Source organism: Astatotilapia calliptera, chromosome 7 (assembly GCF_900246225.1).
Source record: "Astatotilapia calliptera chromosome 7, fAstCal1.2, whole genome shotgun sequence".
In the NCBI taxonomy this organism is placed as follows: domain Eukaryota; kingdom Metazoa; phylum Chordata; class Actinopteri; order Cichliformes; family Cichlidae; genus Astatotilapia; species Astatotilapia calliptera.
Window position 1 is genome coordinate 67,959,686 of NC_039308.1, and position 22,456 is coordinate 67,982,141.

At 47.0% G+C, this 22,456-nt stretch overlaps 1 long non-coding RNA gene across 1 annotated transcript; it reads right to left on the reverse strand.

Moving 5' to 3' along the window:
• Positions 1–20,018: 20,018 nt before the first annotated feature.
• Positions 20,019–20,996, reverse strand: LOC113027505 (uncharacterized). The gene is made up of 2 exons (XR_003273068.1): positions 20,294–20,996; positions 20,019–20,215 (listed from the first exon to the last, which is right to left on the reverse strand). It is a non-coding gene; the product is annotated as an uncharacterized LOC113027505 (long non-coding RNA).
• Between the last annotated feature and the right edge of the window lie 1,460 nt (positions 20,997–22,456).

Here is a 22,456-nt window from a genome sequence, read left to right on the forward strand (position 1 = left end):
AGCATCTGCTGACTGTTGAACAAATATTTGTAGATTTTGGTAAATCAGTGTCACTAATTTAACATAATAGTTTCCTCCTGCCTCACCTATGCTACACCTGTACATCGTATCAGCTGCCCTTTCATTTGACCACAGAAGGAACAAAAACTGGGAATAAACATTTTTTACTATCAGGTGTTGTCCCATATGTCTATAATTCATTAGCATTTAGGCAGACACACTCACACTCACACCTAATGACATCAGTCATGTATATTCAGCTGTAGAGATGGCATTAGAGTCGATTTATGGCTGCATGTAGGATGTTACTACAGTCAGGTTGTGCATAGTTAATTTTTCTCCACTCTTTGGTGTTTTTTCCATCTCTCTCCATTTCCCTCATTAATAGCCTTCATTAATGTTTAATGGCTGGATTACTCTGCCCTTGGCTTGATTTCAGCTAAGCTTTGGCTCAAACTGACACTGGATTACTGTTTGTTTGCTTGTGCTTGTGTGGTGAACTTTGATGATGTCCTTAAAAGTTGATAAAACAGTGGAATGTGTCTGCATTGTGAAGAAGATGGTAAACGTAAATGTTGGACTGTGTTTTTTTCTTCATATTTGTGTGTGTGAATGGGAAAAATAAGACAGAGGAGTTCAGCAGAGGGCACCTGGCAGTAGCATCCACACCTTCAATTGCAGCAAGGATGGAATCACAATTAGAACAACAGCAAATAATGAAAGTGGGGCAGAGAAAAGTGAATAAAAGCCAGAGAAAGGCTGAGACAGAGAGAGGAAGCTGGCAGTGTGTATTATCTGGGGTCCTGTTGGATATCATTCAATTTGGAGACATAAGGCTGAGTTGGCATTGCTTTGGATATGCTCTCAAACAGCCCTGGCTGGGGGTCTGCTGCTGCATGGGAGCTCAAGTTTTATGGTAAATTACCATTGTAGAGCAAGTTACTAATAATATATATTTTATTAAAGACAGGGGAAAAAACAAGACATTGTGATTTAACAAGTTAATGTTTAGGATCAGGTAATAGCTACCAAGTTTCAGCTTCAATGGCTTGACTGTGGAAGATTTTATCATTCCTCTAACACCCGTGTGGCTAAAAGTTTGATCAGTTTAAGTCCCAGTGGAAACACTGGGTTACTTGGGATTTAATTAGGATTAGATGATGGTTAATATGCAACAACTTGACTTTGGAGTCACAGGGATTTGCATTTCTCACAAATGTGCAAAATTAACACGAAATTAAAAATGTCTACTGAACAGTTGCTAAAGATGTGTAAAACAACTATCAGCAACTTGTTAACTTCATGATGAACTAAAATATAAAAGGTAAGAGCATCCGCCACCACAAATGGCTTCACATCGAAAGTAGCCAGCTGAGAGAGATTGAGCTGGGATGCCTCCAGGATACCTCCTACAGCTAAGTGGCAGAAAATGGGTGGATGGATGGAGTTGCATTGTGTTACTGGATTAATTGCAATCTCTTATACTTGCCACTACTAAAGAGATGCTCATTTTGACATGGCAGTCTTTATGCAGTGGCTGATGAGCTGCAACACATCTCAGCTGTGGTTATAAGATAAGATAAGATAAGATAACCTTTATTAGTCCCACACGTGGGAAATTTGTTTTGTCACAGCAGGAAGTGGACAGTGCAAAAGTTATGAGGCAAAAATTAGAATACAATAAGAATAAATACAGTACACAACTGTACAGAATAGAATAAAATAAAATACTATATACAGTAGAATAAAATAAAATAAATATACAATAAGATAAAAATAGAATACAAATACAAATACTATATACAACTGAGTAAAAATACAACGATGACAGAAAGGATTATTGCACTTAGTATTATTGCATATGTATGGATGTGTGTGCTTGATCAGTTAAAGTCTTTATTATGGAGTCTGACAGCAGTGGGGAGGAAAGACCTGCGAAATCTCTCCGTCCCACACCGTGGGTGCCGCAGTCTCCCACTGAAGGAGCTGCTCAGTGCTGTCACAGTCTGCTGCATGGGGTGGGAGATGTTGTCCATCAGGGATGACAGCTTAGCCGCCGTTCTCCTGTCACTCACCACCTCCACTGGGTCCAGAGGGCATCCTAGAACAGAGCTGGCCCTTCGGATCACCCTGTTCAGTCTCTTCCTGTCCCCAGCAGAGATGCTGCCGCCCCAGCAGACCACGCCATAAAAGATAGCAGAAGCCACAACAGAGTCATAGAATTTCTTCAGGAGTGGGCCCTCCACTCCAAACGACCTGAGTCTCCGCAGCAGGTACAGCCTGCTCTGCCCTTTCCTGTAGAGGGCGTCTGAGTTATGAGTCCAGTCCAGTCTATTGTTCAGATGAACACCAAGGTACCTGTAGCTGTCCACAGCCTCAATGTCCATACCTTGGATGTTCAGTGGTTGCAGTGGAGAATGCTTGTGCCTGCGGAAGTCTACCACCAGTTCCTTGGTTTTACTGGCGTTGATCTGGAGGTAGTTCAGCTGGCACCAGTCCACAAAGTCTTGGGTCAGACCTCTGTACTCCTTGTCGTCCCCATCAGTGATGAGGCCGACTATTGCAGAGTCATCAGAGAACTTCTGCAGGAAGCACCGGGTGGAATTGTGGGAGAAGTCTGCAGTGTAGATGGTGAAGAGGAACGGAGCCAGAACCGTTCCCTGTGGGGCCCCCGTACTGCAGACGACCCTGTCCGACACACAGCCCTGAGTCCTCACATACTGTGGTCGGTCGGTGAGGTAGTCCAGGATCCAGGTAGTGAGGTGATGGTCCACTCCAGAGTTCAACAGCTTGTCCTTTAGAACCGAGGGAAGAATGGTGTTGAAGGCACTGGAGAAATCAAAGAACATGATTCTCACAGTGCTTCCAGCGGTCTCCAGGTGAGCGAGGGAACGATGTAGGAGGTGAATGACGGCATCATCCGCTCCAATGCCAGGCTGGTAGGCAAACTGAAGTGGGTCCAGTGATGAGCTTATTAGGCGCCGAAGCTGAGCCAGGACCAACCGCTCCAGGGTCTTCATCAGGTGGGATGTCAGAGCCACCGGCCTGTATCTGTTGAGGTCCTTGGGGCGTGAAGTCTTTGGCACTGGTACAACACAGGAGGTTTTCCAGAGCTGTGGGACTCTTCCCAACCTCAGGCTCAGGTTGAAGAGGTGCTCCATCACCCCACGCAGTTGGTCCGCGCAGGACCTGACGACCCTCGAGCTGATGCCATCTGGACCCGCTGCCTTCTTGCCATTAATCCTCCTCAGTTCCCTCCTAACCTGGGTGGTTGAGAGAGACAGGCTGGAGCCTTGTGTTGAGTGTGTATTGGATGCTGTTGTTGGGGGTGGGGGGGAGTGAGCAGGGTGAATAGAGGAGGTGTGAAGTGTCTGAGGTGGAACAGCAGCAGTGGGGGTGGGTGAGTCTGCAGCCGATGTTGCAGACTGCCTCATGGCTGAGTCAAATCTGTTGAAGAAATGATTCAGTTCATTTGCCCACCTCACATCCCTCCCAGGCAGAGAGTTCTGCTGTTTGTGGCCCGAGATGGTTCTGAGGCCTCTCCAGACTTCACCAACGTTGTTTTGTTGAAGCTGGTTCTCCATCTTCTGCCTGTAGCTCTCCTTCCCATTCCTTATCAGTCCCCTCAGCTCTCTCTGCACCCTTTTCAACTCCTCTTTGTCTCTGGATTTGAAGGCCCTCCTCTTCTGCTTGAGGACGGTTTTAATTTCTGGGGTAATCCAAGGTTTGTTGTTGGAGAAACACCGTACAGTCCTGGTAGGTACAGTGTTATCCACACAGAAGTTTATATAGTCAGTAATGCATGTAGTAAGGCTGTCGATGTCCTCACCGTGGTCATCACAAATCACCTCCCACACAGTCGACTCAAAACAATCCTTAAGAGCCTCCTCGCTCTCCTCTGACCATCTCTGTACTGTGCGGGTGGCTGGTGGCTCCCTGCGCACTAAGGGCTCATACACAGGGACAAGGTGCACCAGGTTGTGATCAGATCTGCCCAGGGGAGGGAGAGGTGATGAACTGTATGCCTCTTCAGCATTGGCATACAGTAAGTCCAGTGTTTTATTGACTCTGGTTGGGCAGGTCACATACTGGGTGAAGGTGGGCAGTGTGGAGTCCAGTGAGGCATGATTGAAGTCCCCTGATATTATGAGAAGGGCTCTCGGTGATTGTGTTTGCAGTCTGCTGACCACAGAGTATAAGGCAGACCGTGCTTGTTTAGCTTGAGCTAAAAAAACAACCTTCGGAGTGCTAATATGATCCGTCCAGCAAGAAGGATATATCACAATAACAAGTACACATTACAGTTCTTAATGTTTACCAACACAGAATTCATAAGTCGTTGAAAAGCAGCTGATGCATTTCACATTCCAAATGCTGTTACTGTGTATTATAGAAGAACCTTCCAGTACCTGCTCAACAAATCATGTTGTTATATAGGTAGCTGCTCCCATGCGGTCTATGCAGTCTTCCATGCAAGTCAATGGAAAAGAATCTGGGACCGTGACTGCATTTACTCTCTGAAAATCAGTACAAAGGAGAACCATCTGACTTTGGTGTCAGCAGACATAGAGATCTCCATGAGCTATGACTTGGTACAGTCAAACCATTTTCAAGAAGATACTGTACCTCTTTTTCCACCAATTCTCTTTTGAGTCACGGGCAATGGTATGCATGTTGTTGTTGTTGTTTTTTTGTTTTTTTTGGCCTGTCCCGTTTGGCTCTTTTGCCATCAGAATTGTTGTCTAAAGGCAAAGAAAGATGCCCAATGGATTTACTTTACCAAATTGACCATCCCAGCCTTGCCATAATGGTCCATTTGATTCACCTTTTATTGTTTATTTTATTTTCACTTGCTGAATACGGGACAGACTTGACTGGGGGAAAGAAGGGGAGAAAGAAAGAGGGAAAGAGAAACAGCTGAGAAGAGGGACGGGGGAGAAGGACAAAAAACAAAAACCAACAGAATGAGCAGAAAAAGAAAAAAAAGAAGAAAAAAAGAAAAAAAATGCATATATCAATCACCTGGGTCACCTGCTGAGAAAGAAAAAAGAAAGCAAGCAGAAGAGAACAAGAGTAATAGAATAAACAACATCACAATGATATATGGGAATATGACAGTAAATACTAAATATTAAACATTATTGTGCAGCACATAAGATCAACAGAACACAGTGTGCTTTGAGGTAGGAGCCAAAAAGGGTGTAGTTTGTGGGTGTGATCACCCGTGTGTACACCTGTGAGCATGGACGCGCTTGTTTTTTGTTTTTTAAAAGGTTCCTTCATGTAATGATCTGCTAGAGGGTGTGGGGGGGCCACAGCCCCGTCCTCCAGGGCATGAAGCAGGTATGGAGGAGATCAAAACTCCAGACATCCAGAGGCCCCCAGAACACAAGAGACCAAGGAAGACCAACAGAGGGGCAGCCGCGCCACTGTCCCAGAAAGAGCTGAGGAGAGTCCCAGATGAGGGCTCACTCAGCAGCCGCGGAGCAGAAGCCAGGGGGAGTTGCAGTGACGCGCCCGTGAGCTCCGCCGGCAGCCAGCCGTGCCTGAGTGACCGAGCCCCAGGCCGAGAGGCCGGGTGCACCCCACCTCCGAAGAAGAGTGGATGGTGGGGTGGGTGCAGTTTTCTCTGTGGTGGGGTTGGGTGGACTGTCCTGGGCTCTGTGGGGCCGGGAGGCGCTGCTGCGCTGGGCCCCGGTCTGGATGGGCCTGGGCCCTCTTTCCCTGGTGGGTCGCGGAGTATGGGGGTGCCTACTGGGGTCAGCGGGGGAGCTGGCCCCAGGGAGGGGTCACTTGCCCCTCCCTTCCTTCCCTCCCCATCTCCAGCTGCCTCCCTCTTCCCGCTCCACCACAACCACCCACACATGCAGGACCTTGGAGTAGGGGTATGTCACCAGGGTGCAGAGGAGGCTACCCCCCCCCCCCCCCCCCCCTTCTGTCCCCTTCTGGCTGCCTCTGCCTCAATTTTATCCCACAACTTAGACATTCACATTACTCACACTCTCATTACACATACATATAGGATCTTGGGGGTGGGCACGATACACGGAGTCCAAAGTACCATCAGGGTGTACACCCCACCCCTGGCGTCGTTGCCCACCTCTCAATGTTAAATACACTTAGACATTGAGGGCCAGCAGGAGGGACTATGCGCTTACCTGCTGCTCTCTGGCAGGTAGCTCCATGCCCTCCTGGGTTTTAAATGCACCTTAGAACACACATGCATCAACACTACAATGAGCGGGTGGAGGGAGGTTTGGAGTCTTCTCTCACCCCCATTCTCTGCGACCTGCTGGAGCGGGGGGGCTAGGAGGAGTTGGCCGTCCGACTGCGGTCTGGAGTGTGGGGCCTCCCCGCTGCTGCGGAGTCGGGGCGGTCTGCCTCCCCCCACCGCAGGGAAAAGGGTAACACCACCTGGGTCTGGGTGCAGTTCCCCCCCCTCCAGGGGCAAGGGTACCTAGACCCGGTTTGTAGAGTACGCTTGGGGAGTGTGATCGTGTGTACAGCGTCTCTTTATGTCTGTCTCCACGCTGGTTGAGTGTGGAGTAAGTGCATATGAGAGCATGAGGGTGGGAATGGATGTTTGTATCTGTGTGTGCCTGTATGTCTGTGTCTATATGTCAGGTTGGGTGTCAGGCGCCACCTCTCTGGGGACATCTCAGGCCCTCCAAGGTTTGGAGGCCTATCTCCCCCTACCACCACTTCCCCTGCCAGTGGCGGACTCCCTCAGACGTCGGTGCGTTGGTGGTTCTTTGTGTCCGGGGATGGGCGTCCAGGTACACACCGGCTCACTCCTTGGCGGCCGCTTATCGGGGCCTGGAGCCTGGGGCTTGCTCGGGCCACTTCGGTATGCATGTTGTTTAACAGGGGACGCACCCCCACATGCCTCAATACGGAGGTCATAGAGGACACAAAGTCAAAAATGAAAACCAGAGACTTGAACATCTCTCTGGATTCTTGGCTAGCTTTGTGTTAGCATGCTGTCTTTGCAGATGCTTGCAAAGAGCTGAAGTTCTGTTAGTGGTGTAATCCAGATGTAGCTTTTCTTTGACAGACTTTGCACTTTATTATCACACTCCTGTCCTTCTGTGCACTGTAAGACCAAATAGTAATAGTTTGATAAATGAAATGAGTTGTTATAAGTATAAGTTGTTATAAAACCTGTTATAAGTACATACTCCTCTATTTTTTTGAGTAGTTTGAACAAGTTTGGTTTTTCAAGTTATCAGTACTTGAATATATTGATTCGTTTCTGACATTGTGCTCGAATAATTTGAGTTTTGACACTGATGTCACGTGCGTGCCTACAAACCTATGTACGTCCATTTCTTCATGAAGTGCCGGGAACCATCTTGGATTCCTCGTGTCGATGCCTGCTCGTTACTCCAAAAAAAACCTTGTGGAACGTTAATTTCCGAACAGAAATAAAATAATTTGTGAAGGTTTTTTTGCTGCATTGCCTTTGACCCTGGATAAAGGAGGACGTGCTGTGGCATGTTACAGACTTCTGAACTGGAACAGCTAATGCTCTGCACTTGGCTAGCTGCGTTTACCACCTTTGCAGCAATTTTGTCTTCAGGAGCACTTTTGTGGTAAGTTTTATTTTTTTCTGAAACTATATTTCTCCATTGTAATATGAGTTTTTATCATCATAAATGTACAAATGTAGCAGACATTTAAGAATTACATGCATGAGCCATTTTATCCATGTCGCTTTGGCCACAAAGTGTTTTGCATGAATTATGCTTATAAGCTCACATTTAGCATAACACATTATTAGTCCCAGCAGAGGCGCTGCTCATACTTCTCTTATCTCTTACTATTTTAAAAGAAGTCTTTAGAAGGTGTTTCTGGATTGGCAGATTAAACTGCCTTATGTCTGTGAAGGTTCTCAGTCATCCAGGTAATCGTAGTCAAAGGAGCTTGCAAAGAAAAGCGTCTGGACTTCTTTGAGTTGCTTGAAGACGTTTCACCTCTCATCCGAGAAGCTTCTTCAGTTCTAAGGTCAAATGGTGGAGAGTCCCAGATTTAAACATAGTGGGAGTTTCCCCCCACAGAGGGACAAAAGGACCCCCTGATGATCCTCTAATCGCCTGAGCCAAGGTGTGAAAGCGGGTGTGGGTCCCAATCAGCCAGAGTTTCGGGTGTGTTCATTGTGAAACCTGGCCCCACCTTATCATGCGAATTCCTGAGGTCAGATGGCCCAGGATGTGAGTGGGCGTTAAGGCGTCTGGGAAGGATCTCAAAACTGGATTATAGATGGCAGAGAGTTGGTGTCGTAAACCCCCGCCTCTGTTCAAAGATGGTCGCTCACAGTGGACATAGATGGCTTCTTTCACTCCTCTTTCAAACCATCTGTCCTCTCTGTCCAAAATGTGAACATTGGCATCCTCGAAAGAGTGACCTTTATCCTTTAGATGCAGATGGACTGCTGAGTCTTGTCCTGTGGAGGTGGCTCTTCTGTGTTGTGCCATGCACTTGTGAAGTGGCTGTTTGATCTTTCCAATGTAGAGGTCTGGGCATTCCTCGCTGCACTGTACAGCATACACCACATTGTTAAGTCTGTGTTTTGGAGTTTTGTCTTTCGGGTGAACCAGTTTTTGTCTGAGCGTGTTGCTGCCTTGTGGATAAATTATTGAATCAATGTGCTCTGCTGCGCTGCTTCACACTTGGTGCATACATGGATATTGACTTTGGCAAACTAGAAACTAACGTTTAGTTCTCTGGAATGGTACATATTAAAACTGGGGCAGTAAAATTGTAGGCACAGGATGATATTTACAAAAGCAGTGATTGATCATTACATAATTAAACGATAGAACTTATGTAATGTAGAAGCTGAAATGTTGAAATGTAGAAGCTTCTGAACTGTACAATTGTTGTGCCTGATTTATTTTAGGTTAGCTTAAGGGTGAATCCATCAATAATGTCTTGTCTTCTGTGTTTAACTGTTATGTCCATGCCAAGGCAGAGGTAAATTTTCTGGGGTGAAGATGCCGTTCGCCTTGACCAGCTAAGAATACAGATTATAGCTGAAGTCAAGAAAAGTGAAAAGAATCCTGTCCTGATTTCAAAGCTGAAGCACACCACTTTGGCCTTGCGATGCAAAGACCCCATCGGTGATGACCTGCCAGTAGGTCAGATCCCGGATTGCTGGCCTACTCTGAAATTGGAGTCCCAGGTAAGAATGTATATAGATGTATCTAACAAAATGTATTTTATATTGACTTCTGTTATCTGGCCTGTCTGAACAGGTCATGCCTTTGTAGTGTGAGGATTTTATTGTATTTTGCAAAGATCTGTAGACTAATTGAAACTCGTAAGCATAAATGTATCCTGTGTGTTCAGATCTGTGCAGAATTCCACAGGATTACAAACGTCTACCTGAAGAACCACTTTTATGCTGTGTTGGACCAACATGTCCCCCCGGATCCAGAGCTTATTCAGAAAGAAAGCTGCTCACACAGGGAAAGTGTCTGATGATCTGTGTCAGCTCTTCAGAAGCTATAATCTCCAGGTTAGTGGGATTTTGTCTTGTTTTTTGAGCTTTATTTAATTTGATCAATTTTTCAAATGTAACCATCCATTCTTGACTAGGTAAGCCGATCATTTAAAAAATGTTTTGTGATGTAGGAATAAGCTGATATCCATGCCCAACGTGCTGGTGTGCTTCATGCCCTCCCTGCCTATTTGTACGAAGACACCTCTACCTTCATCAAAACTTCGGATGTAAGTTTTGGACAAAGTTTTGAGCAATATCCTAGTATCGACCTTGTTTAGATTTCACAAAACATTATGACACTTTGACAATGTGAGAAGTATTTCCATGCTTAGGGTCTGTCTACAACAGTGTCCATGTCACATAATGGGAAACACTACATATTTTTAATGTGTCTAGACCTTCTATAATGTTCCTCGCCCAACCATACATCACTGTACAAATTAAAAAAATATAGAACTCCTATTGACTTTCTGTACTCATTGCTACGAACAAGTATGACTTTGCTTTATGAGTACTGGTTTTGTCGGGGTTTTTTTTCTCAAAGCTTTGGTATGTTGTGGCTTTTTGTTGTTCAAACAATTGATTTCTGAGCTAGTAATAATCCAGAAATGTGACTTGTATACACTGTAAAATCTAATTAGTTCCCAGAACTCAAAAAACTAAGGAAACTTGTTGCCTCAAAAAATTGAGTAAAGCTTAGCTAAAAATGACTGCATTAGGACAACTTATTTATTTTGAGTACTCTGTATAAGCTCATTAGTTCCTAGAGCTCAAAAAAATTAAGGAAACTGGTTGGCCCAAAAAAACTAAGTAAAGCTTACTTAAGATGACTGTTAGGACAACTTACACATTGCAAGTCTGCAGTATTAAGAATAACTTGATATTTCTGACTGTAAAATACTAATTGTTTACCTACTGACAAACATTTCAAGTTCAACTAAATTAAAAAACTATTTGTGGTAACCTGAATATGATTAAAAATAATTAAAAACACTTTTTGTAATGAAGTTAAAATGAGCCCAACTTTTATTTTCAAACACAAAGTATAACAGCCAACATACTGGACACTGTTCTGCTGAACAACAAACAGTTATATTGCCATCACTGTTATAATCTTACAATGAAACAAAGTCTCAGATGTAATTATTCTGAAAATAAGTTTAGGCCTACCACAAGTTCGTTTTGTACTTACTTATATAATCAAAATAAAATATTTGTTGTTCTGTCACAAGTGCAGTCTCTGATTTAAACAACACATTTATTTTTCATTCCAACACAGGAGCTGGAATGTTGTAATATTTTAAGGATGCTTGTTTCCAGGCCAGGCATTACTGCCTGAATGACTGTCATGGATCGAGGTGATCCAAATGTAAGTGCAGAAGAAGGTCTTTAACTTCCCTGAAGTACAGTGGCAGTGGATGTGGGTTGGAGATGCAACCTGCAGGCGACCATCTTCACTGACCACACCATCTGTGACGGAGACTCATCTCTCCTGGTGTTCTGCAAGCAAACAATCATATTTTTTGGAACATGAACTTAATTGCTTTCTTAAAACATTTTTTTTCTGCATTTGGTATAAAACAGACTCCGATTTAGACAACCTCAGGCTCCCTCCCCACCAGAGAGGTGACATTCAATGTCCCAATTGTCAGTCTGGATAGCCCTGACCCCCACCCGACACACAATAATGTCATGAAAGCATCATTTTAAAAAGGGCTATGCAAACATGGCCAATAACTTTCATTCTAATGATGTGCAAAATGATTTGGGCACAAAACAAATTTTGCTGTTAGAAAACTTGCAGACTTCACTATATACAGTGTAGACCCTCTAAACTAAGTTTGGGGGATGTGATCTTTCAAGAAATGCAGACAAACTGTTGTTGTTTGTTTACTTACACAGCATGTCTAGTAGAATTAACTGGAGTCACCAGCAACAGCATAGTGCAGTCATATCTCAAGTCTAATAACAGAAGACAGGAAAAGATTAGAAACAACTTCCCCAAACCAAAGCACAAATAAAACAATAAGTAAAACAGGCTGATCTAAAGTATGATTAGAGTTCAGCCTGATTAATATAAATGTCACTGACAGTTGCTAACAAAACCAAAATACTTACTGATGTCTTTCTGTCCAATAGCAGGAGTGCTGGTCCCGAGCCTCAAAGACAGTAAGAAGCAAGCAGAGGGAGAAAAAACAGAACATTTTTCAGAAACTGATTTGATCCTTAATGGCTGTGCAATCATTGTAACATAGAGTTTGCTTATGTTGTTAAATAAAGTCTAGATTTGACATTAGTAGATTAGTAGATTTTTGCAAATATGTGATGTCTTGATAAATCGAGCAGATATTTGAACTTTACACAGCGACATTCTCGCCTGAAAATATCTTAAACGTTTATTTTGTGACCCAGAAAAAGTAATACGTTTTTTAGCCGCGCTCCTCCGCCATTGCCGCGCTTACAAGTACGCACAGGCTCCGACAACCGGCGACAAATGCGATCCTCCTTTCCCCCAGACTACCCTTTCCGGGCCCCCCTAGCTAAACTTTGCTAGATCCGCCCCTGCACAGTTACAGCCATCAGCTATAGAAAAAGATCCTGGTGTAGAAAGTAATATTAAATAAATTCTAACAACAGCTTATCAAGCTTAAACGTGCTGCTGTTGTTCAGCCGCTGGTTTGCTCTTTCTGGTGCAAAGTGGGCCAAAAACAAAGAAGAGAGACGGACTCACTACAGAAAAGCCGATCAGCTGATCGTTGATCAGTTTCATGATTGAAGTAGCAGCAGGAGGGAGAGAGAGAGGCAGTCACTCCATATATCGGTTGTTAAGCTTAACGCTGGGATGCTTTACAAACATTCAGAGATGAACTTACACACTTGCTTTACTTCTCTCTGGGATCACTTCCTCGGAGATGAAATGCCGGGTTGGTAGCGAGGCTCCAAATGTTCAACCAGACCGCAGACAGAGCTCCAAATGTTCAACCAGACCGCAGACAGGTCCGCCACAGCCGCTCTATCACGTGACGCACACTGCTCCGACATGCTAAGATTATGAGGCGAGTTACGCCATGTCACAAGTTTTGTGAGGTGCTTTTGTGATATTTAATGGATCGGATTACATTTTGTATTTCTCTCCGATATCCGATCCAGTAATTTAGGCCAGTATCGGACCGATACCGATACGTAATATCGGCTCGGTCCATCTCTAGTAGAAACGATATAAATCTGGCCAACGGTAGAGATTTTGACTATACCGCTCTACCGCGATAGCGCATGTTGATGGTGTCATCAAGCTGCGCCTGTCTTGGTCGAAAGCATTGTAGTGGCTGCAAACAACATCATCTACAAACTATGCCGGGTGACAGTAATAGCAAAGAGACAAAGCACTTTTGGAATATGCCAAAAACTGCGCTTCCTCCACTTCGTACCATCGATTCATTAATGCTGAATTCTCTCGCAGCTGCTCTGTTTCTATGTTGTTGCAGTGTATTAATGACTAACCTCGTATTGTGGATGGATTATCTCAGTTGTTCTCCTGACTGAAGTTTGGTCCGTTTACAGCATCCTGCCATGCGATTGCATTTGTCCCTAACCATCAGAAACCCTCACGTTAACTTTTATCCAGTGGAAAAAAGTTAACGTTCATCCTTCAGCTTCACTGTGTTTATGTTATGTGTGTGTATGCTAACATAGCTGTTTTGCTAGCTACCATGTAGCATATCATTATATACCAGCTAGTCCAACTTCAGTAACCCTACAAACGTCACTGCTGTTTAGTTTTCTGTCTTCATTTATGTTGGAAGTGGCAGCTGAGCTGTTGTCACGATCCTGGGTCTTATGACCCAGCGTTTTGAGTTTTAGTTCATTTTGATGTTTCTAGTGTATGTTTAAGCTCATTAGATTTTCTATGTTCATTTGCTTATTATATTCCCCTTGTGTTTTCAACCCTTGTGTTAAGTCTCCCTTATCCTTCATGTGTTTCATGTGTTTCTTATGCTGTCAAGTTCATGTAGTCATGTCAGTGTTTCATTGTTTCCTATTTTATTTTGAAAGAAGTCCTGTGCTTCTGTGTTCTCTTTTGCTCTTTCCCTGTGGGCGTTGTTATGTTCATGTTGTGTCTACTTTGCCTTTCTGTCCCATGTTTCAGGTCCCTATGTTCTGTCTCAGTTACTGCTAGGTTTACATTTTTTGAGTTCAGTCAGTGTGTTTCCTGTTTTACTTTCACAGTCTGTCCTATGTTAATGTTTCTTCCCTTGTCTGTCCTGCGTTATTACTCCCAGCTGTGCTCTCCTCCTGTGGCTCATTCCCCCTCGTTATCCCTCTGTATATTTAAGCCCCGTGTTTCTCTTCGTCAGCATTGCGTCTTCCCTCATAGCTGTGTGATTTTCCCTGTGGTCAAAGGAGCTTGCAAAGAAAAGCGTCCGGACTTCTTTAAGTTGCTTGAAGACGTTTCACCTCTCATCCGAGAAGCTTCTTCAGTTCTAAGGTCAAATGGTGGAGAGTCCCAGATATAAACCTAGTGGGAGTTTCCCCCCACAGAGGGACAAAAGGACCCCCTGATGATGATGATGCACCAGGATGTCATGCTTGGAGAAAACTCTCCTGAGTTTCTCTGATACACCGGCTACATAGGGGATGACAATGTTGTTGCGTCTGTCCTTCTTATCCTCCCTCGCTGGTGTCTGGTCTTCTTTTCTGTGCCTCTTTGCTGACTTTAAGAACGCCCATTTAGGATAGCCGCACGTTTTGAGTGCTTCCTTTACATGTGTGTGTTCCTTCTTTTTCCCTTCAGGCTTAGAGGGAACATGTTCTGCCCGGTGGTGTAGGGTCCTAATTACTCCAAGTTTGTGTTCCAGAGGGTGATGGGAGTCAAAGAGGAGGTACTGGTCCGTGTGTGTGGGCTTCCGGTAAACTTCGATGTTGAGTTTGCCGTTCTCTTCAATGTGCACAGCGCAGTCCAGGAAAGGCAAACAGTTGTCCTTTGTGTCTTCCCTGGTGAACTTGATGTTTTTATCCACAGAGTTAATGTGCGCAGTGAAGGATTCCACTTCTTGTGTCTTGATTTTGACCCAGGTGTCGTCCACATATCTGTACCAGTGGCTGGGTACTCTTCCTTTGAAAGAGCCAAGAGCCTTCCTTTCCACTTCCTCCATGTAAAGGTTGGCTACAATAGGTGACACGGGGGAGCCCATGGCACAGCCATGTTTTTGTCTGTAAAAGCCTTCGTTGTATTTGAAATATGTAGTGGTGAGGCAGAGGTCTAACAGTGTGCAGATCTGATCGGGTGTGAAGTTGGTCCTGTCTTCCAAGGAGCTGTCTTCTTGTAGTCGTTTTCTGACAGTCTCCACGGCCTCCGTGGTGGGTATGCAAGTGAAAAGAGAGACTACATCAAAGGACACCATGGTTTCATCTGGATCCAGGGTAAGTTTCTGGACCTTGTCGGTGAAGTCGGTGGAGTTCTTGATGTGGTGCGAGAGGCGCAAGGATGGTAGCAAGGTGTTTAGCAATGTTGTAAGTGGCCGAGTTTATGCTACTGACTATGGGTCTGAGTGGGACAGCTTCCTTGTGGATCTTAGGAAGTCCATAGATGCAGGGTATGGCATCCCCTGGGTAAAGGCGGTGATATGTAAGGCGGTCAATAATTTTGTCCTTTTCAAAGTCTTGAATGCAAGCTATAACTTTCTTTTTGTAGCTGCTTGTGGGGTCTCGCTTTAGGGCTTCGTAGGTATTGTTGTCCCTGAGGAGAGTAGTGATCTTTGTATGGTAATCTGTAGTGTTTAGGACCACGGTGCATCTTCCCTTATCAGCTGGTAAAACAGTGATGTTGTGATCTTTGCTCAGGGAAGCGACGGCCTTCTTTTCCTGTATTGTGAGGTTGGATGGAGGGACTTTGGCACTGGAGAGCGTGGCTGAGACTTTCATCCTGATTTGCTCTGCTTCTGTCTGTGATAATTTATTAATCCGTATGGCAGATTCTGTGGCTGTGATGAGGTCCACTATGGGCAACTGTTGTGGAGAAATGGCAAAATTGAGTCCTTTGGCTAATACTCTCTTTTCAGGTTCAGTGAGAATCCTGTCTGAAAAGTTTTTAACCCATTTCTCCTGACTGGCATCAGGTGTGTTTTCTTCTCTGGGTTGTGTAGGTTCAGGATGAGGAGTGTGTGTTTTTGAAAGCAAGGTGTGAAATTTCCTGCGTTGTCTTTCTTTTCCTTTAGAGTGTTGGGCCCGCTGAGCCTTGTCCACAAACTTGTAAACCTCTTCTAAGATTGGAGAGGGTAGAAGGATTTCCAGTTCCTGCAGGGTCTGGCTGATCTTGATCTGGAGGGCATCTATAGTGAAATGGACCTGTCTTATCCTTTCACTTAAAAGGTGATTTTGTGCTCTCTGTAGAATCAAGTCTGCTCTGTATCCTCTGACAGTGGATCCAAGGCGCAGGCTCTTAGGAACAACTCTGCTTTGTTGAAACGGAGATGGTTCCTATAATCCGCTAGTTTCCTTGATTCCCTTTCATACTCCCGCACCAGTTGAAGGGTGTTCCTCCCAAAATGTACGGCAATATGTCTGCGAAGCAGGTATGGCTGGCCACACGGGAGCCACAGGTGGCGGCGCTGCAGGAGGCGGCGCTGCAGCCACAGGTGGTGAAGCAGAAGGTGGCTGGACGGGCTCCTTGGGCCCTCCAGCTGACGTGGCAGCCGACGTGGCATGAGGCTGGACGGGCTCCTCGGGCCCCCCAGCCGACGTGGCAGCCAACGTGGCATGGTGCCGGACGGGCTCCTCGGGCCCCCCAGCCGACGTGGCATGGTGCCGGACGGGCTCCTCGGGCCCTCCAGCAGACGTGGCATGGTGCCGGACGGGCTCCTCGGGCCCTCCAGCAGACACAGGAAAAGGCTGCACAAACTCCAACTCAGCCCCTGGCTCCAACCTGGCCTGGATCTCGGTCCCACAGTGGCTTAGCTGAGCCTCATGGCTAGCACTTCCAGTGCAAAAAGTCTTATAATTTGGCTTCTTGGAAGCAAAGTTCATAGCATGATACACAGGGATCCTAGGTAATTGTGCAGAGGGATAAGATATTCCGTGGAAGACTTGGCTGGTGATTTTTCAGTCTTAGTCATTTCATAAACATGCCCATGAACCTTTAAGGTAGTGTTTGTTCCAATATTGTCCTTAGAAAAAACGCGTGGATTCAGAATATAATCACCCACCTCATGTTGCTGTGAGCCGTGGTGACGACCTGGACGCCGCCTCCTCCTGGAAGCTGTGGTTGTGGAGGCCGGCGCCGCTACGGCTGAGATGAATGTAGCGCTGGAAGCAGCCACCGGTTGCGGTGAGGAAAACGCAGCACTTGTCTGCTGCAGTGGCGACATGGACATGGAGACAGGCGGGAGACTCAACACGCCAACTTTAGCTCCTATAGCTGGTGTGGCAGCATGAATGTTATCCCTCGGTCCAACCCACTTTCAGCCTGGCACCTTAGGGGGCGCTGGTATAAATAGTGGCCATTTGAGTGTCCCTGGGTCGCTTGCCTGTGATCTCCTTTTTGGTCACCTGACTTCCCCCTTGGTGTGGTAGAGATCATTTGTAGGTTACTCCTCTGAAGTCTCCATCGCGGCTGGTCGTAGCTATAGAAGCCTCCTCTGAGCTATTCTGCTTACGTTCTATGACACGGCTTACTTGGTACGTAATCAACTTTTGTTACGCTCTCTGCCTTCTATTGTTCTTTTATAGTAATTATTTATTATGTTTCGCAGGAAGTGTGGGCCTTAGTTTTGCGCCAAGCTACGCGAACTGAAGTGCTGCTGTTTTGCCTTGCTGTGCTTTTACCGTCTGTTCCCGTTGTGAGATTTCTTTCCCTGCTGCTGTCAGCTTTTACAGTGGACGTCGGCGTGGACAATGGCCATATGCATGCCGGTTATCGGAGTCAGCTGGCGTGCATATTGATTGACTGTTAACTTGTCGTCGTGTGACGGCAAGTTGGAGCAGTACGGCGATTCCGTTTGCTCCAGATTTTAGAGTTTTATCCAGATTGTATGTTGTTTTATTGCTTTTTGATTTGTAGTTTGGATTTTTGTTACACCACTGGTGGGAGGCCCTTTTTCTAGCTGTAGATCACCAGTGTGGTCCTGCAGTTGGGTTATCCCCCGGCGCTACACATTAGTTTGTTGTAATATATTAAAATTTTCTTTGTTTCTTTTATTCAGATGCGGAGTGCCGACGTGGAGGAGACTAGGGTGCCTTGGTGGTGGGATCCCTTGAGTGTACACACCCGCCTTGTTTAGTTTATTAGTGTGATAGTGTGCTGCACTTGTGTGTTGGTGCGTTTTCTTTCTTTAGTTTGTGTGTGGCATCCCTGCCCCTCCACTGGTAAGCCTCAGCTCTGAATACCTTTTTAAGCATATTTGTACGTGAATATTTATGATTGTGTTTTTATTTGGTGTTTTAAATAATTATTAATAAATTGTCAATTTGTTTATCATTGAACCTCGTCTCTGGACTGAGTATAGCGAACCTAGGTGCCTTTTCGGTGATTTAGTGTTACTTCCAGTATTCTCTGGGTGGAATTCCCAGGGTGGCGTTGTCGTTTTTTTTTTAAACTGTGAAGAGTATTTATTTTATTTCTACCCCGTCCCGCCACACTGGCATAGGGAGGGCTGTGTCACAGAGGGGCTGGAGTAATTCAGTCTGCATGCTGGGGGGCTGCTGCTTTGGCAACACGGTGCGGATGAAGCCGTGCAAATCCTCCAACAATCCCTCCATGTAAGCCGGGTATGCAATCGGTGCAGCTGAACTCTAACTGACTCCTTCTCACTCTCCTGTCTGCACGCAGAATAGATTTTCCACTGTCCATGGAGAATGGTCACACGAGTGGTGAACTCCCAAAAATCCTCACAGATGTCCGCTGGGTCCATTCTGGTCAGGTCGTTCTGTCACAATCAGCAGGGCTGAAACAGGAAATTGGACTTGACATGGGGAACCTTGACGCAACTTCTTGGCTTGCAAACAAAGCAGACAATCTGACAATCACACACTGAAAACAGAGGACTTAAATACACAGGAGGTGATTAGGGGAAGTGGGAACACAAGGAGGAACAGCTGACTGACATGAGCCTAATGAGGGGACAAGGGAAGTGAAACTAAATACAATGAACAAAGAACACACGACTCCTTCAAAATAAAACAGGAAACATGAGACAGACATGATAATACAAACTTGAAAACAGAAGACACGCAGCATGAAACACGAAGGGTGAGGGGAAACTTAAATACAGGGGAAGAAAACACAAGGAGTCTAATAACCAAATGAACTTAGATAACCTAATGAACAAAATAAACTCAAACTTAAAACGCTGGGTCAAAAGACCCAGGATCATGACAATAGTGTTAACATACTGCACAGTTCATGAACAAGGTTTTATTTTAAATTTTCATTGTAAGTGGGCTAAAGCAGTTAATTAAAAGTAGTCTAACATAAATGTAAATGCTGTAATTTGATTATTTTAATAAACCAAGGGACCACTCATGTTTTACGTAATCAGTTTCACCAAATGTTTTGAGTTAAATCAACTTATTGGGTTTTACAGTGTGCAGTAAAGGTAAAAGTAATGTCCATATTGCCATTCCACCATTTACCTCTTCCTGCATATGAACTGAAATCAGCTAACTGTGCTGAAACTCCTCAGGAAGTAAAAATAATGCTTGTTTGATGTTTTTTTTTCTTTATTCTATCCACCCGGTTTGCAAAAAACTGAGGAACCTTTGTAATGCAAGTAACTACATAATTATAACTGTACTGAAATTAGTTCGCTTATGTGTTACATTCTGGTGTTACTGAAAACTGTAATGTGATTATAGCATCACAGTTACTAAAGTTTACACCCAACACAGATCACTAATACATCACCATCAAGGTACATAAACTACAAGCAGAGACAAATATAATGGAACTATAATGTATGAACACCAAAGGTACATGCGTGGAGTGAGGAAAGGTTCATGTCCAAGACTAACAATGTATAGTATTTATAAATAACCTGACTGGCCAATTATAGTTAGGCATCTGGCACCTGCTGCTTCAACTGTCTTGACTGAGCTGGATGAGCTGATTGGACACAGGGGATGTAAGGTTACCGAGGCACATGCGCTGGGACAGATGGACAGATGGACAGATGGATAAATGGATATGGACAGATGTATTGAGACCTCCTCTGCAAATCCTCAGAGGTAAAGCAGGAGTACATTGAGACTGACTGCTTTGTAGACTGGCCAGCTAAGTGTTTAGTTCACTGGATAAATGGGGGATACACAGAGACACACGGTGTGAATGTCATTATTTATAGGAGGAAAAAAATGAATACTGTAGTACTATTAGAGTGAATATGTATTCTTAATGTGCTTGTGCTGATTGAGCTAATTCAACACTACAGCTATACCATGAAAAATACTAAATACATTTATTTTTGTCACGGGCTGCGATGGCAGACCGTGGAGTGACAGTGAAAGCAGGGCCCAAACGCGAGACTCTAAGTGAAGGACAGTGGATTTATTTACAGGAGGTGAAAAACACACAACTATATACAAAATCCCAGCACTGTGGTCCCGTGGTGATTCTCCCTGAATCCCACACAGTGCAGATGTCCGTGAGAAGTGAAAGGTGGCGACTCCAAAAAACTCCAATTCCCACACCGTGACTTTAGAGGCGTACTCCGCTCCCGATTCCTGGTAACACAAAAGGCAGAGGGTTAGCAGGGGATCTGTTTCCGCGGAGGTTACGTAAAAGCTCACGGCAGTACTGACGAGTTCTGACTCAAGGATCCAGCGTCGGCCTCAGCTCAGCTGCAGTCCTAAATGCCGTTCCTAGACGAGCGTAATCTGCTGCAGCTGGCAGAGGACGACGAGCGGCAGGTGCGGCCGTCTCTCGAGTAGACCACTTCCGGGTTCGCAGTCTCCTCAGCGAACCCACACCTCCGGAAGCTCACACAGAGACACATGGAGAGATGGAGAGCAAACCAATACAACACACGGAAAACATAAACATAAACATACACCGAAAATGCCTGAGCCCTGGGTCCCTAGACCCAGGCCATGACAGTACCCCCCCTCTAAGGGTCGGCTCCCGACGACCCAAAAACACAAACCAAAAACAACAGTACAACCAACCCAGGGCGGGCGGCGGGAGGTCCAGGACGGAGGGCCCCAAAACCACTCCGCTAAACAGCCACTACAAAGCAACAACAGAAAAACACAGTTCAACAGTCCAATCCCCCGGTCCAGCGGCAGCAAACACAGTTCCGGCGGCCGACCCGCAGGATGGCAAAACAAGCGGGACCCGCCGCGGGTTAGACAGTGGCGGCAAAACAGTTCAGGTGGCCTACCTCTAACCCCTTGATGGAAACGCAGCAGCTCCGGCGGGCGGCCACGGTTCCGGCAGCCGCGGCGGAACGGTTCCGGTGGCCCGCCACGGGTCCGGTGGCGCTGCTCCTCCGGCGGCCTGCCACGGGTCCGGTGGCGGCGGAACGGTTCTGGTGGCCTGCCACGGGTCCGGTGGCGGCGGAACGGTTCTGGTGGCCTGACACGGGTCCGGTGGCGGCGGCGCTGCTCCTCCGGCGGCCTGCCACGGGTCCGGTGGCGGCGGAACGGTTCTGGTGGCCTGCCACGGGTCCGATGGCAACGTCGCTGCTCCAGTGAGCAACAGCGAGGCGTGGCACATGGTCTATGACGAGCCGGTCGCTGACGTGGACGCACTGGACGTGGATGGCGTGGAGGCCGCGCTAGACGTGGAGGTCCCTCCGGTTCGCTGACCTCCGCCTGAGCGGGTCCCTCCTCGGCTGGCAGCGAGAGCCCCTCCTCGGCTGGCAGCGAGAGCCCCTCCTCGGCTGGCAGCGACAGCCCCTCCTCGGCTGGCAGCGAGAGCCCCTCCTCGGCTGGCAGCGCCGGTTGTTCCTTCCGCTCGCCGAGCTCCTCTGCTGGTGGTTCGCTGAGCTCCTCCGGCTCGCTGAGCTCCTCTGGCTCGCTGAGCTCCTCCGGCTCGCTGAGCTCCACAGCTGGCGACGCGGGCTCCTCCCGCTCGCTGAGCTCCTGCTCGGGCATGCCGAGCTCCTCCGGCTCGCTGAGCTCCACAGCTGGCGACGCGGGCTCCTCCCGCTCGCTGAGCTCCTGCTCGGGCATGCCGAGCTCCTCCGGCTCGCTGAGCTCCACAGCTGGCGACGCGGGCTCCTCCCGCTCGCTGAGCTCCTGCTCGGGCACGCCGAGCTCCTCCGGCTCGCTGAGCTCCGGCTCGGGCAGAGCGGGCTCCGGCTCCCGCTCGCTGGGCTCCGGCTCCCGCTCGCTGGGCTCCGGCTCCCGCTCGCTGGGCTCCGGCTCCCGCTCGCAGGGCCCCACAGCTGGCCGTGCGGGCACCTCCGGCTGCGCTCCAGTCACAGATGGATGATCCGAAGATGGTGATGCGGTGTACGCAGGCGGGGAAGGTGAAGGCAGAGCCGGTGAAGAAGATGGCTGAGGGGTGACTACATGCGGATGAGATGACGACGGCGCTACATCCACAGATGGTGAAGCCGCCAGCGGCATGGAGACTGCTGAATGAGGCGACGCTAGTCGTACTGTAGGCCGGCTTGCAGCAGCGTCAGCGGCGTCACCATCCACTGAAAACAAAAAAGAAGATGGGGTGAGAAATGAAAAAGTGTCCTTATTACTCACCACAGCCGGTTCTTGAGATGTCCGGGAGGGCGGCTGCGGTGAGGAACGCCGGCGGCGCGAACGTCGTTTCCATGTAGACGTCGGGGCCGGCGTCTCAGGCTGTGAATCCACCAGCTGTCCGGGCCGGTGAGCAGCCTGAGGAGGAGAGTGGAGGTGGAGGGTGGAAAGCAGGAAGTCCAGGACAACTGAATTAAGGGAGTCCACCAACCAGGGGAATTCAAACAGCATCCCCTGCAGCCGCCTCTCCACGGCGCGACGCAACCC